Genomic DNA, 12656 nt, shown 5'->3' with positions numbered 1-12656 from the left:
CTCAATCATCCATTTTGAATTCATTTAAATTTTTTAAAAAATTAATATCCTATTGCCTACATTTCCCATATATTTCTCATCAGTATCCTACCTAAACAACTATTCTATATAAAAAAGAATAAAAAAGGAAAAAATAACAAATACTCTGCTCCATATTCCATACCCAAAGTCCCCTAATTCTGCAGAGATGAGGTGGAGAAAGTACCTCCTCCTCTTTCATTAAAGGCCAAAGTGGATAATTATAATATCCGAAGCATTCAGTTTTATTCTTGTTCCATTTATATTATAATAGTTATTTCATAGATCCGTTTGCTTCTGCTTACCTCAGTTTAGAATACATTCATATCAGTTCTTGATCTGTTGTAATTCTAATGTTCATTGTTATACTACAGTAATATTGCATTATATTCATCTACCACAACTTGCATAGTCAGTGATGAACATGTAATTTGTTTCTACTTCTTATTAATACTACTATAAATATTTGTTAATCTGGGCTTTTTATGGGCTATGTACCTAGAAGATTTGGAGTTTATTTTTGGTATCTGGGATAAGAAACTAGTTTAAGCTCATTTCTTCCAAATTACTTTACAATTTTCCTACAGTTTTTGTCAAATAGTTATTTCCCCAAATAATTTGTGTTCTTTATTGAACATTTAGCTCCTTTTGTGCATTGTCTCTCTATCTTGTATGTATTTAGCCTTTTCCTCTGATTTATTTTCCTGATTTTTAAACCGAACAAAATAATTTTTATAGTTACTGCTTTTAAGATGTGGTCATGTACCCTTTCCCACCTTTACCACTTTTCTCCATTGTCTCTTGAGATTTAAAAATTTTCATTCTTCTGGATGGATTCTGTTATTATTTAGCTGCAGTTTGATTGTCATAGTGTTAAATCTTTAAGTAAATTTAGCATTGTCATCATTATACTTCTGTGGTCAAAATGTGAGCATTGAGTAGCTTTCCATTTATTTCACTTTTCCTTCATTTCTGTGGAATGATATTTAGATGTATTTGTATATATTGTGAATATATCCTGGTAAATTAACTTTCATATATTTTACACATTTTAGGTTATGTTTTTCTAGTTCTTTTCATGACTTAAATATACAAAAAGACTGATGATTTTTCCTGATGCAAATTTTTTTTTTTAAACCCTTACCTTCCATCTTGGAGGCTGCCACCAAGGCAGAAGAGTAGTAAGGGCTAGGCAATGGGGGTTAAGTGACTTGCCCAGGATCAATCTCACAGTTAGGAAGTGTCTGAGGCCACATTTGAACTTGGAACCTCCTGTCTCTAGGCCTGGCTCTCAGTCCACTGAGCCACCCAGCTGCCCACTCCTGTTGTAAATCTGACTTTGACCAGGATCCAGGATAGTGTGACCATTACCTATATTGTTTTCATACATCATTAATGCAGTCTAGCTTTTTTAGCTTTTTTTGAGGGGGGGGGGGATACCCACGATTCTTAGACTATCTTGACCCATCTTGGACTTGAAATGCAATAAAATCCACAGATGTTTTTCATGTGAAATTTTGTTTTTATAATAAGTTTTTATTGACATCTTATGTTTCTTACATCATAATAGTTTTTCTAAGCATCTTTCTTCTTTCTCCAAGAGATTTATTCTATATATCAAAAATCAACCCAAGAGATTAATAACTTGAAAAAGTGTGAAAACATGTAAAATGTGTACCATCTGTTGATCTCTCTCCTTTCCAAATGGGTGGGTTTTGAGGTATTCTTTCAGATCTCTTCTTTTGACTCCTGCTAGATCCATATCATTTTGTTACATTTACATTTGATTTTTTTGGTCATGGTTATTCTTTCCATTTACATCATTGTAGTTACTGAGTATATTATTTTCCTGTTTCTGCTAATTCTGCATCATTCCAAATTCTATATCTTGACTTTCCCCATGACAGTTTTGATGGTATGAGAAATTAAACAGGAATTTTGCAGAAGTTGTAGATGGCATGCAATGGCTAGCAGACACCACAGAAAATGTTTAGAAACTAAAAAATATACGGTTTATGTATAGTATTATTTAATATCAACACATTTTATCTTGATACCTTAATAATTTTATTTAATACCATAATTTCTTTTTTAAAATTAAGTAAACAAGTTAGTTTGTGGGGGGGGGGGGCGGGAAGGGAAACACATGAAAGCCAGCGGATTAAACAGAAAATGTCTCATTCACCCTCATATAGCCTATGACAAAATACCTAACCCCAATTTTATAATTTTATGTTACTCTACAAAGAGAAGGCCAAAAAAATTTCTACTGATTTTCCAGATCATGTCTCTTAATACCCCAAATCTAGAAAGGATATCTGCATATCCTTTCATGCTTTTCTCAATTCACCTCATTTCATTTCACTTATGTGTCAAGTAATAGACATAATCATTTTCAATTCTTAGCTATCACAACAAATGTGCAGCTATCAATATTTTGGAGTATATAGGGTCTTTGTTTTTATTGATGACTTCCTGGTGATATGAGCCTAGTAATGGAGTCTGTTTTCCAAATTGTTTTCTAAAAGGTTTGTACTACTTCACAGTTTCAGCAGCATTGAATCAATGTGCTAGTCATTCCCTGAACCTTTCAATATTTTGTATTGTCATTTTTGCAAAATTTGCAAAAAAAAAGATGCAAAAGGAAATCTCAGAGTTCTTTAGATTTGCATTTCTTTCACTATTAGTCATTTGGAGCCTTCTTCCATATTGTTGTAAATACTTTTGCAATTCTTTTGAGAATTGTTTCTTCATATACTTTGACCATTGTTCTGTACATACATAAAATTGTTCATATATTTTGGTCAACAGATTCTTTATCAGAGAAATTTGATAGATTCTTCTCTCCTCCTTCCCCCCCCCCCCCCCCAATTTAGTTACTTCCCTTCTGATTGTAGGTGTATTAAATTTATCGATGTATTAAATTTTCAGTTTAAAGTCTTTTTGTCTTCAGTAATTGTCCTAATATTTTATTTTATGATTTTTAATATTAGGTTATATATTCATTAGATCTTTCCCGGCTTCTTCTTTTTGTTTAAAAACTTAAAAAACTTTTGGTTTTTGTCTTGGTAATGGCCCATTTTTCTAGCCCTCTAGATAATATTTTTGAATTATTCCTTGATTCTTTGATAACTTTAGCTGTCTCTGTTTTGCATCATCTGAAAGTTTAATAAGCGTATCATCCTCCTTTATGCCTCCGTCCAAATAATCAATGAAGATTTCATAGAGAATTAGACCAAGTCAACGTCTTCTCCTTCTGAAAGTTTTCAAAGGGACTGATGAAGCTATCATTTTATAGTTTATATTATAGGTTAGGACCTATAGGTTATAGTGATTTCTGTTAGGATCCAAAAATTACAGTTTAAGCAGCTACAGTGTAAGAAAATCTAGACCATCATGTTTTACTCGGGACATATTTACAGTTGACCAAGGTGTAGGTTGGAAAACATTGCAATAAGATTTCACTGGACAGCTTCAGTCAGAAACACATTGATAAGCACCCAGCACCTTTCATGCTTGTACCTCTCACTTTCTGACATGAGATAAAAAAAAAATCTTTGTTTTTTATCATCTTCCTTTTCCTGATAGGTGAAGATCTGAATTTGAGATAACTAACCTTTTTGGCTGGTTGAGTGTACTACCAGTGCATTTGATCAGTTCAGGGAGACCAGGTATATATAATACCAGTTGTGAAGGAAATCAAGGATAAAAATGAAATAACATTCTGCAGGAAATTCTTTTGCTTTATTATGTTGCAGTTCCCCAAGTGCGGTACTGCTTTCCAGAGACCAAATTTGTTCATAGAGAATATGAAGGGAATAATGATTACGAGGGGAAGAAAGCCTATTGATAAGAGTTTAACAAGGAAAGAAATTTGGTTAAGAAATATTTCAGGGGGGCAGCTGGGTAGCTCAGTGGATTGAGAGCCAGGCCTAGAGATGGGAGGTCCTAGGTTCAAATCTGACCTCAGACACTTCCCAGCTGTGTGACCCTGGGCAAGTCACTTGACCCCCATTGCCTACCCTTACCAATCTTCCACCTATAAGTCAATACACAGAAGTTAAGGGTTTAAATTTTAAAAAAAAAAAAAGATTTCTGGTTTTCAACCATCTGAATCTAGCCCTATTATGCAATACTTCCCTTTATAACCTATAAGTTCCTTGCCAGTCTGAATCCTTACTGAAATTCCCTAATCTCTAGTTGGCCCTTTCCCCTCTTTCTGCATGTGCGCCTTCCCCCACCCCTTTTGAAGTCCTTATGTTTTTTCTTTCAGGGTCTAACTAAAGGTCAGTTTCAGTGACTTCTCAAGAAATCAGAACTGGCCATGAAATGTTTCATCCACCTTCATCATGAGTGGATCATAACTCACTGGAATCAAATGACAGTGTCTAGACCCAATTACTGCATCTATTTTACCTTTAATCTCTTCTGCCTAAGGGGTTGTGTTCATCTATTGAGAGCCAAGAAACCTTTCCTGAGGCCCCTCTGCTTGTCCAGTCCCTCTGCTCTTCATTATTTTTAACTTTTGGTATAATTATTGGCACCCATTATTTCTACCTCTGAATAGATAGATTGTAATCACCTTCTTGGCAGACATGGGGCTGTATTCTGTTTTGGTATCTTTAGCACTGGACATCAAATATGTTTCCTTATTATGGTTGTTTACTGAGTGCTGATGAAGATAAAGAAATATGTCCTGGGGTGGAATACTACCTTAAAGCTGCCTCCTATCTCACTTGGGGCAGCCAAGGCTTATATTATTTATCATTGCCTTAAAATCTGATATAGCTCTTGCCTTCCCTTCAGTGCTACTGTTCGGTAGTCTTACCACACACAGCAGCTTAATCTTCAATAGCAGTGTGATACAAGTTGTTGTGGCCATTGTTCAGTTGTTTCTGACTCTTTATGACCCCTTTTGGGGCTTTCTTGGCAAAGATACTGAGGCAGTTGCCATTTCCTTCTCTATTTCATTTTCTAGGTGAGGAAACTAAGGCAAACTTTAGTGACTTGCCCAGAGTCACACAGCTAAGAGGTGTCTGAGGCCAGATTTGAACTCAAGAAGATGAATCTTCCTGATTCCAGGCCTGGCACTGAACCACCTAGCTGCCCCCAGTGTTGTGTAATAGGAAAGATCAAAGATCCTGGAGTCAGAGCACTAGGGTTCAGATCTCACCTCTGATCCTTATTACCTGTGTGATGTTGAACAAGTTCCTTGGTTTCTCTGGGCCTCAATTTCATTATCTGCAAAATGAGGGTGTTGATCCTTCTTGAGCAGTGCTGTTTGATCAGTATCTGAGAAGGTATGAGACTGGTTCTTGTATGTACATTAGGCTATTGGGGATGGGGGACGGTCCTTTGGCATTGTTGACTATGACATGGCTAATGTATGGCTTTTTATGGTTTTTATGGTTTCTCCTTGGAAATTATTGGATCACCATTCATTTTATACTTCTGATCTGTCTACAATAAAATGACCCATATGTTTAATTTTATGATATGCCAATTAGTGTTTTTAAGTTACCTATCTCTTAAAGGTGTGTTGGCAAAGGAGGGAGGTAGTCAAAGAACTGAAGAGATTCTTTGGATCTGGTTAAAATCACCAAATTTTTCATATTATTAAACAACGTGGTGTTGTTGTTGTTTTTATATCTGCATCAGAGATCAAATGGTCAGTTTCAATGAATGAAGTAAAAGCCTTCATTAAGCACTTAATATGTGAAATGCCCTGGGTGAGTAGATCACAAATAAAAAATGTATCAGTCTCTAATCTCTAGGAGCTCACGGTTAAAATAAGGAGAAATAATACACAGATTTTAGCTGATCAGATGACAAGCAGGATCTATGGGTCTTTAGTGTTAATTGCCAAGGTCCACGAATCTTTGATACATTACTTCACAAAATCCTAACTGTTTCTGATGTTGAGCCATTTTAAGAGGGATTTATTTGGTGTGAACCTAGTTTTCTTCATCTTCATTGGCTGTTGAGAGTTTAAAGGGTTAGAGTACATTTGCAAAGTCTACAATCTCATGAAAATATGTAATTCTTTTATGTGTGTGTGACTATATATGCCTTAATTTAGGATATTGGATTATGTGGTTTAATAAGTTTTAAGGACTAAAGTAACAGCATCACTGAATCTTTGGAATCCCTGAGATATCTCTCATTATAAGAAGGAATAACTGAAAACCTCAAATCTAAACAATGATGTGAACTACCTCCTGTAAGCATTACTTATTTCAGTATATCAAGGAGGTATCATTTTAAATCATTTCAGTCAATATTCTATTAACATAAATGGTAGCTGCCAGTATGCCTGGGTATTCCCCAATATTATCATTTGTTATTACCAGCATGAAATTCATCACTTAGTGGTCAGCCCTCTTATGATGAGTCTTTTGAATTTAGCTCATCTTATGTTCAGATCACTGATATACAGTTCCTTCTGGAACATTCCTGGTGTATCTAACTTGGCTTAAGAGCTATTCAAGTATGAGCTCTGCCATCATAATCTTCGCATCTTCATAAGGCATCAAAGTAGGTTTTTAGCAGAAGGTCTGCTTGCTGTGTTAATAATACCTGTGTGAAATGTTTTCTTCTGCATCTTCTATTTTATTCCCTTCCTGTGAATGTAAATGGAACTGAGACCCTTTAAACGTTTTTAGAATTATAGAACTTTAGAACCAGACGTCATCTGATCCAACACACAGTGGAATTGTGAAACTTACAAATGGTCATCTAGCTTCTGCTTACAAAGCCTGATTTATGAGAATTCATTCCTTCATTCTTCTTCTAGGTTCTCTTTGTCCCTTTCTGTCTGCTCTGTCCTTCTCTCTCCTCCCCACTCCCCATCCCCCCCTTCCTCCCTTTCTGCCTGAGTAACAACTCGGCACGGAAGAGCAAGGGCTAAGCAAATGGGATTTAAGTGACTTTCCCAGGGTCACACAGCTAGGACATAACTGAGGTCAGATTTGAACCTAACTCTAGACCTGGCTCTCTACTCACTGTGATGCCTACCTACCCTGGGTTGTATATCTCAAGAACTGTTTTATTATATTAGCAGAGATTCTAGTACTAGTTTTGCTTTCCAAGGCTAAGAAGATACCTAAGATTCACTCTGTCCTTTATAGAGCTTCCTTTAGTACAAGATGGACTAGCAAAGGGGTAAGATGTGGGAATCAGCAAACATTTCTTGGAGTATAAACAAAATAATAGCCATTTTAGAAGTTGAGCAGTTTGCCCATGTTAAGGATTTTTGTGGCAAGAATCCCCTTTTTAGTGTTTTCTAGCTGTGATTGAGGCTATGATCAGGTCATATTGTCACAAGGTAGATGTATATGTTGGGGGCTGGTCTGGAAATCGGGCCATTCTCATGGATGATACTGCTCTCGATTCTCTCAGTGGCCTGGCCTCTCTTCATGAAGGTCTGAGAGGTGGCACTGAATGATTCAACTCATTTGGTACAGTTCTGCCTCCTATCTCTTCTCTCCTTCCGGACGCCTTTCTTTTTGAACTAAGGTGACTTTCCTACCCAGCATTCAGTTATTAGGAGTGACTGGTTCCTTTTTCACAGAGATTACCCTCTTTTTGATGGGCTAAACTGGAAGCAGAGGTGGTAGGGTCATCGTATGGCCACTCCTGGGCCTGTTATGTTTGCTGCTCTTTGATGGTAATTGGTGGTATTGATGGATGCACCCATTGATGGCATTGAACATCTATTTGTGGTATGTGTCATGATTCCTGGGTTCCTAAGTTGTTTAGGTGTAAGGAGAGTTAATGATAGTGCCTGTGGTGTTTTCGACACTTCTTTCTCTCCCCAGAGGTGACTTTCTGGTTTTCCTATCCCACCAGACCTTGGCCTCTGTGATTAGGAGAGCATTTGACACGAGAAGAATGTTCTCATTCACATTTTCACAGACACCATGCAATCTGGTATCATCACCTTGGCACCTCCTACAAGCCCTGGGAACACCATGCCAGGGCGGTTAAATACTGACAATTGGTGTAAGCTGATTAGGTTGGAAAAGAGGTCATGTCACCAATATTTATAATTTTTCTCCTGATGTCAGCAGTATTAACTTTACTGATTATATTTTTCCCTAATGTATTTTGGCATTCTGAAGAATTCACTTCATTGACTTGGGCTAAATTGGTCTGAATCCTAATTGGATCACTACAACTCTCTCCCTGTAAGTAATTTTTTTGTCTCCTTCAGTAATTGCCACAAATGTGGGTATATAGATGCTGGGGGTAGAATGGGGAGAAGGCAGTAGATGAGTTCAAGCTTGATAAAACATGCCATCCCTGTCTCCTTTTCATTTGTAAACATGAACACAACTGGACCAAGCATGGGACTAATGACACCTTTCTGCAAGTACCCTTATATAGTTGATGTTGGTCTTTTAATCACTTCATTTTGTAGCTAGTCATTACAAAGGTCTAGGTCTTATCTCTCTATCTTGTCTACAAAGATGGAGTGAGGGAGGTTTGCTTTAATCTAGGCAGACTGTATTTGACAACCTCCTGATCTAGTAACCCTATTAAAGAACAAGATTAAAAGGTCAAAGAAGGTTAGTCTGGCAGGACTTGTTGTGGATGAACCCATACTGTCTTGTAGCAATCATTGCTTTCCTTTACAAGTGTTCTTGAAAACATTATAAATTGTTACAGAGTTTTGTCAGGAAGTGAAATCAAGTTTCTAATCTTGTTGATTGAAGAATTCACTGTCCATTTTACCCCCTTAAAAAAAAAAAAAAAAGGACATTTCTCTGTCGGAAGGGCTGTTGAGCCCTGCTTCCCTGGGAAAGATGAACCAGGAGCTTCTATAGCTGTAGGAATTGGAGACTTTGTGGAAATTGCTGGGTTTGGAAGAATATATTTTTCCCCTTAGTTGATAGCTTACTTTAATACAACAACCACAACTACAACCACAACCAAAACCCATAGCTGTGTATTGGTTTTAAGGCAGAAAAGCAGTAAGGACTAGGCAATAGGGGTCAAGTGGCCCAGAGTCCTAAAGTTAGGATTTGTTGGAGACCAGATTTGAACCCAGGAACACCAATCTCTAGACCTGGCTTTCTATTAACTGATCCACCTAGCTGCCCCTGATAGCTTCTTTCTATACCCACCACATGCTAGTACATCCCTTCCTCTTGATGATTGCTTAAATGATTTTTGATTTATCTTCTCCACTCCAGCTCATGGATTTAGGAATCTGGAACTCTTGTGCATCCTTTATTTGCCTTATAATGAAAATTTGAAAACAGAATTTAAAATTGGGAACTTTAATGTAGGCATGGGCCTTTTGTCTTAGCAGTGTGAGTCGAGCCCTTTGGTTATATGGAGTCAGCAAAACCAAAGTCCACACATTTTTACTCTTTAAGGATCACAGGGATTAGAAGCCAAATTCTTAATCTGCCTTTCTTTACTGTGACAGATTCTTTCCTTTCTTTAAATGAGGCTGGTTTGCTTTTCTTAATATGATCCTTTCTGGGGCCTCCTAGTCAACTTCTTCATGAGGGTTTCTGGCTTATTTTCCTGCTTTCTTCTCCATAGCCACCCTGCATGGGTCATCCAGTAACAGAGTTCCTTTTCTTTAAACAGGAGGAGAAAGAGTTTATCTCTGAGATCCTGAGAGTGTAACATATCTTATGGTATCCTACTCTGTCATCTGCTCTTCATCTGTGTTTGTGTGTTTGTTTTTCTTTATGGCTGTGCAGGCGTCTCATAATGTGTGGCATTTGTTGTTGCTGACTTTTGAAAAAGTAATAAACACATAGCATCCTGTTCCCATGCAGACAGTATTTTTATGAAATTCCTTCACTGCTCAGGACTATAAATCATAGTCTGTACCTTCTCTAAATATTGGTGTATATGAAACAAAATGGTCACATTGCTGTTATTTTTTTAGTAGGGAAAGTGAAGGGTGTATTATGTTTAAGTGATGAAAGCAAATCTCTGCCCCCTACACACCCATCCACTCATGCACCCTCCCTTCAAGGTGTTGTTTAGACCAGAACAGGAGGTAGGCTAGCTTGATTGGTGTCCCTTTGACCATAAATCAAAATGTATCTAACTGTCCATAAGTCACATAGTGCTATTTGATTTGACATGGCTTTTGGAACCTGGGAGTTCTTTCAGCTGCTTCCCTGTCCTCTGCAGAAGCCCAGGGTTTAGAGTTCTTCCTTTAGAAATGCTCTTTGAGGGGTCAAGTGGAACCCAGAATAGAATTCTGTTGGTACCCATTTTTACCTCAATGATCTGAAGAGTACCCGGCTGCCTTACCTTTCTTCTCCTGTTAAGGTCTATCCCAGGGGACTTTAGAGAGCAGAGGACGGATAGACCCATGTCCTCATTCTCAGCCCAGGAACTTGGGCACATCCTGGCCGCAGCTTCCTCACCTTTAAAATGGAAATGACAGTGGTACTGTTGGGGGTTCGCTTTCCAAGCCTTTTATTTATGAAGTACCTTCTGTTTATAGTTCAAGAGACAGAAAGACAAATGAAATACTCTGTGGGCTCAAGTGGAAAGATGTGTAGGTACGTGTGTACACACAGGTGGCTTGTGTATACACATGTAGGCATGCATGATCCCTCAGGATGTAAGTCACAGCCCAAATCCTCCTGTGGATAGGCTCATCAATGTTTTAAACCAGAACTGAGGGGGTGGGATTGGGGCTATTTTTACAGTACTAGTTCTTACAATTTGGTTTTTAGTGGTTGGCATTCTGTAGCTCAAGAATCCTAAGAGAAATCCAGATATTTTACAGTGTTAACTCAGTTGCCTTCTGGGGTATTATAGTAATTCTGAATATCCATCACATCTTGGGAATAGCAATAAAAATCAAATTTCAGAGAAGTTCCATTGGTCAGAGTTCTGAATCTTTGCCTGTCTGAAAAGCTAATGAGGACTTAGAAAGGTAATTGGATTTGGCCTTCTGGGAATCTATTTTGGCCCTGTGGTCCAAGATGTTTTAAAAAGGAGAGACTGCAGGGCGGGATGTTTGGGAGGCTGTTGGCTGATTTGCAGTTGGGAAGTGTGTAGGCCCCCCAGTCTGATGGGAGAGGACCGTGAGAGAATGAAAGCAGGATGGATGGACAGACCTTGGTGGTGGGGTGGGATCCAGGGGGAGAGCAAGGAGGCAGCTGTGGTGCCCACATTCTGAGCCTCTGTGATTTTGAGCCTGCTGTGCAGGTAGAAATAGATGAGACAAGTAGGGTACTTGATTTTGGGGTCACTAATATAATTTTGATTTTATCTGATTAAATTTGAGTTGATACTGAGATAATGAAATGATAGGAATTTGCTAAAATTGAATGAGAGTTTAGGAGTCAGTTTGGGTTAGGGTTATGAACCAACTTCTCTCTTAGCATGGATACCAATTAAAGATTCCAAGGCTAGATATTAATAAGGGCTAGGGAATATGGGTTAGGTGACTTGCCCAGGGTCACACAGCTAGGAAGTGTCTGAACCAGATTTGAACCCAGGTCCTCCTGTTGTCAGACCTGGCTCTTTATCCATGGAGTGACTTTGCTACTCCCAGGTCAATACATTTTTGAAGCAGTTTTGGAGAGAGAGGCCAATGGTTAAAACTGCCATTGTGGGAGAGGGCCATAAAGTGGACTGAATAGAAGAGCCTTATCAGATGTCCTTATATAAGTCCCAAGAGAAGAAGGATGTTCATTTAAGACAGTCGTTCCCAAACTTTTTTGGCCTACCACCCTCCTTTCCAGAAAAAAATTACTTAGTGCCCCTGGAAATTAATTTTTAAAAAATTTTAATAGCAATTAATAGGAAAGATAAATGTACCTGTGGCCATCACCTCTCCCTGGATCGCTGCAGCACCCACCAGGGGGCGGTGGTGCCCACTTTGGGAATCACTGATTTAAGACAAAACAAGAAGGATAGGTAAGAGAGTTTTTAGGAAAAATTAGCTTGGCCTACTGAGGCAGCTAGATGATATGTTGGATAAAGGCTTAGATTTAGAGGCAGGAAGATCTGAGTTCACATTTGGCCCCGTGTGTTTCCTAGCTCAGTGACCCTCGGCAAGTCACTTAATAGAACCATTTCTCAGCCTTGTCTGTAAAATGGAGTATTAAAGCTCCCATCTCCCAAGGTTGTAAGGAAGATGAAGTATCTGGTAAAGTGCTCGGCACAGTGCTTCTGTCCTGCCTCCCAGTAGCACAGGGAAGGAGTCACTGTAGAATTCTGCAGAGAGGTTGGGGCCAGGCAGGGCTAGGAGAGAGGCGGGCATGTGGGCACAACATTGGGGAGCTCCATTGTGACTAGCGATCCTGCTGAGAATCTCAGAAAATAGTGACAAAGTGTCCTTGTTGGGGCGTGATTATAGATTTTGTCAGGAGGCAACTTTGCAGAAAGTCTCTCATGAGGGCTTTCATTGAGATAGGAGTCATTAGCCTGAAGCATAAGGTAAAGGAGGGAGGCCTGGTGCATGGCTCTCCAGAGCCGCACTGTGTTGTTAGGCAGCCAGAGGTTTGGGGAAGTTCTGCTCCAGCATTTGTGGCAAAAGAAGCCAATCACCCCAGTTTGCTGTCCCTAGGCATGGGTGCTCCTAGTGCCAGGAACCTGCCTCAATTGGGGGGTTTGGGGCAGGAGCTTCTGGGGTCAGGGTAGACAGGAGC

The 12656-nt window shown here is 38.8% G+C and overlaps 1 protein-coding gene across 1 annotated transcript in view; it reads left to right on the top strand.

The window, feature by feature from the left end:
• Positions 1-12656, top strand: part of JARID2 (jumonji and AT-rich interaction domain containing 2) — a 192798-nt gene that overhangs the window by 83506 nt on the left and 96636 nt on the right. The gene's annotated exons all lie outside the window — the stretch shown is intronic.

The sequence above is a fragment of the Gracilinanus agilis genome, chromosome 1, assembly GCF_016433145.1.
Source record: "Gracilinanus agilis isolate LMUSP501 chromosome 1, AgileGrace, whole genome shotgun sequence".
Taxonomy (NCBI): Eukaryota; Metazoa; Chordata; class Mammalia; order Didelphimorphia; family Didelphidae; genus Gracilinanus; species Gracilinanus agilis.
Note: the sequence above shows the minus strand (reverse complement) of the source record. Positions and strands in the feature narration are given on the sequence as shown.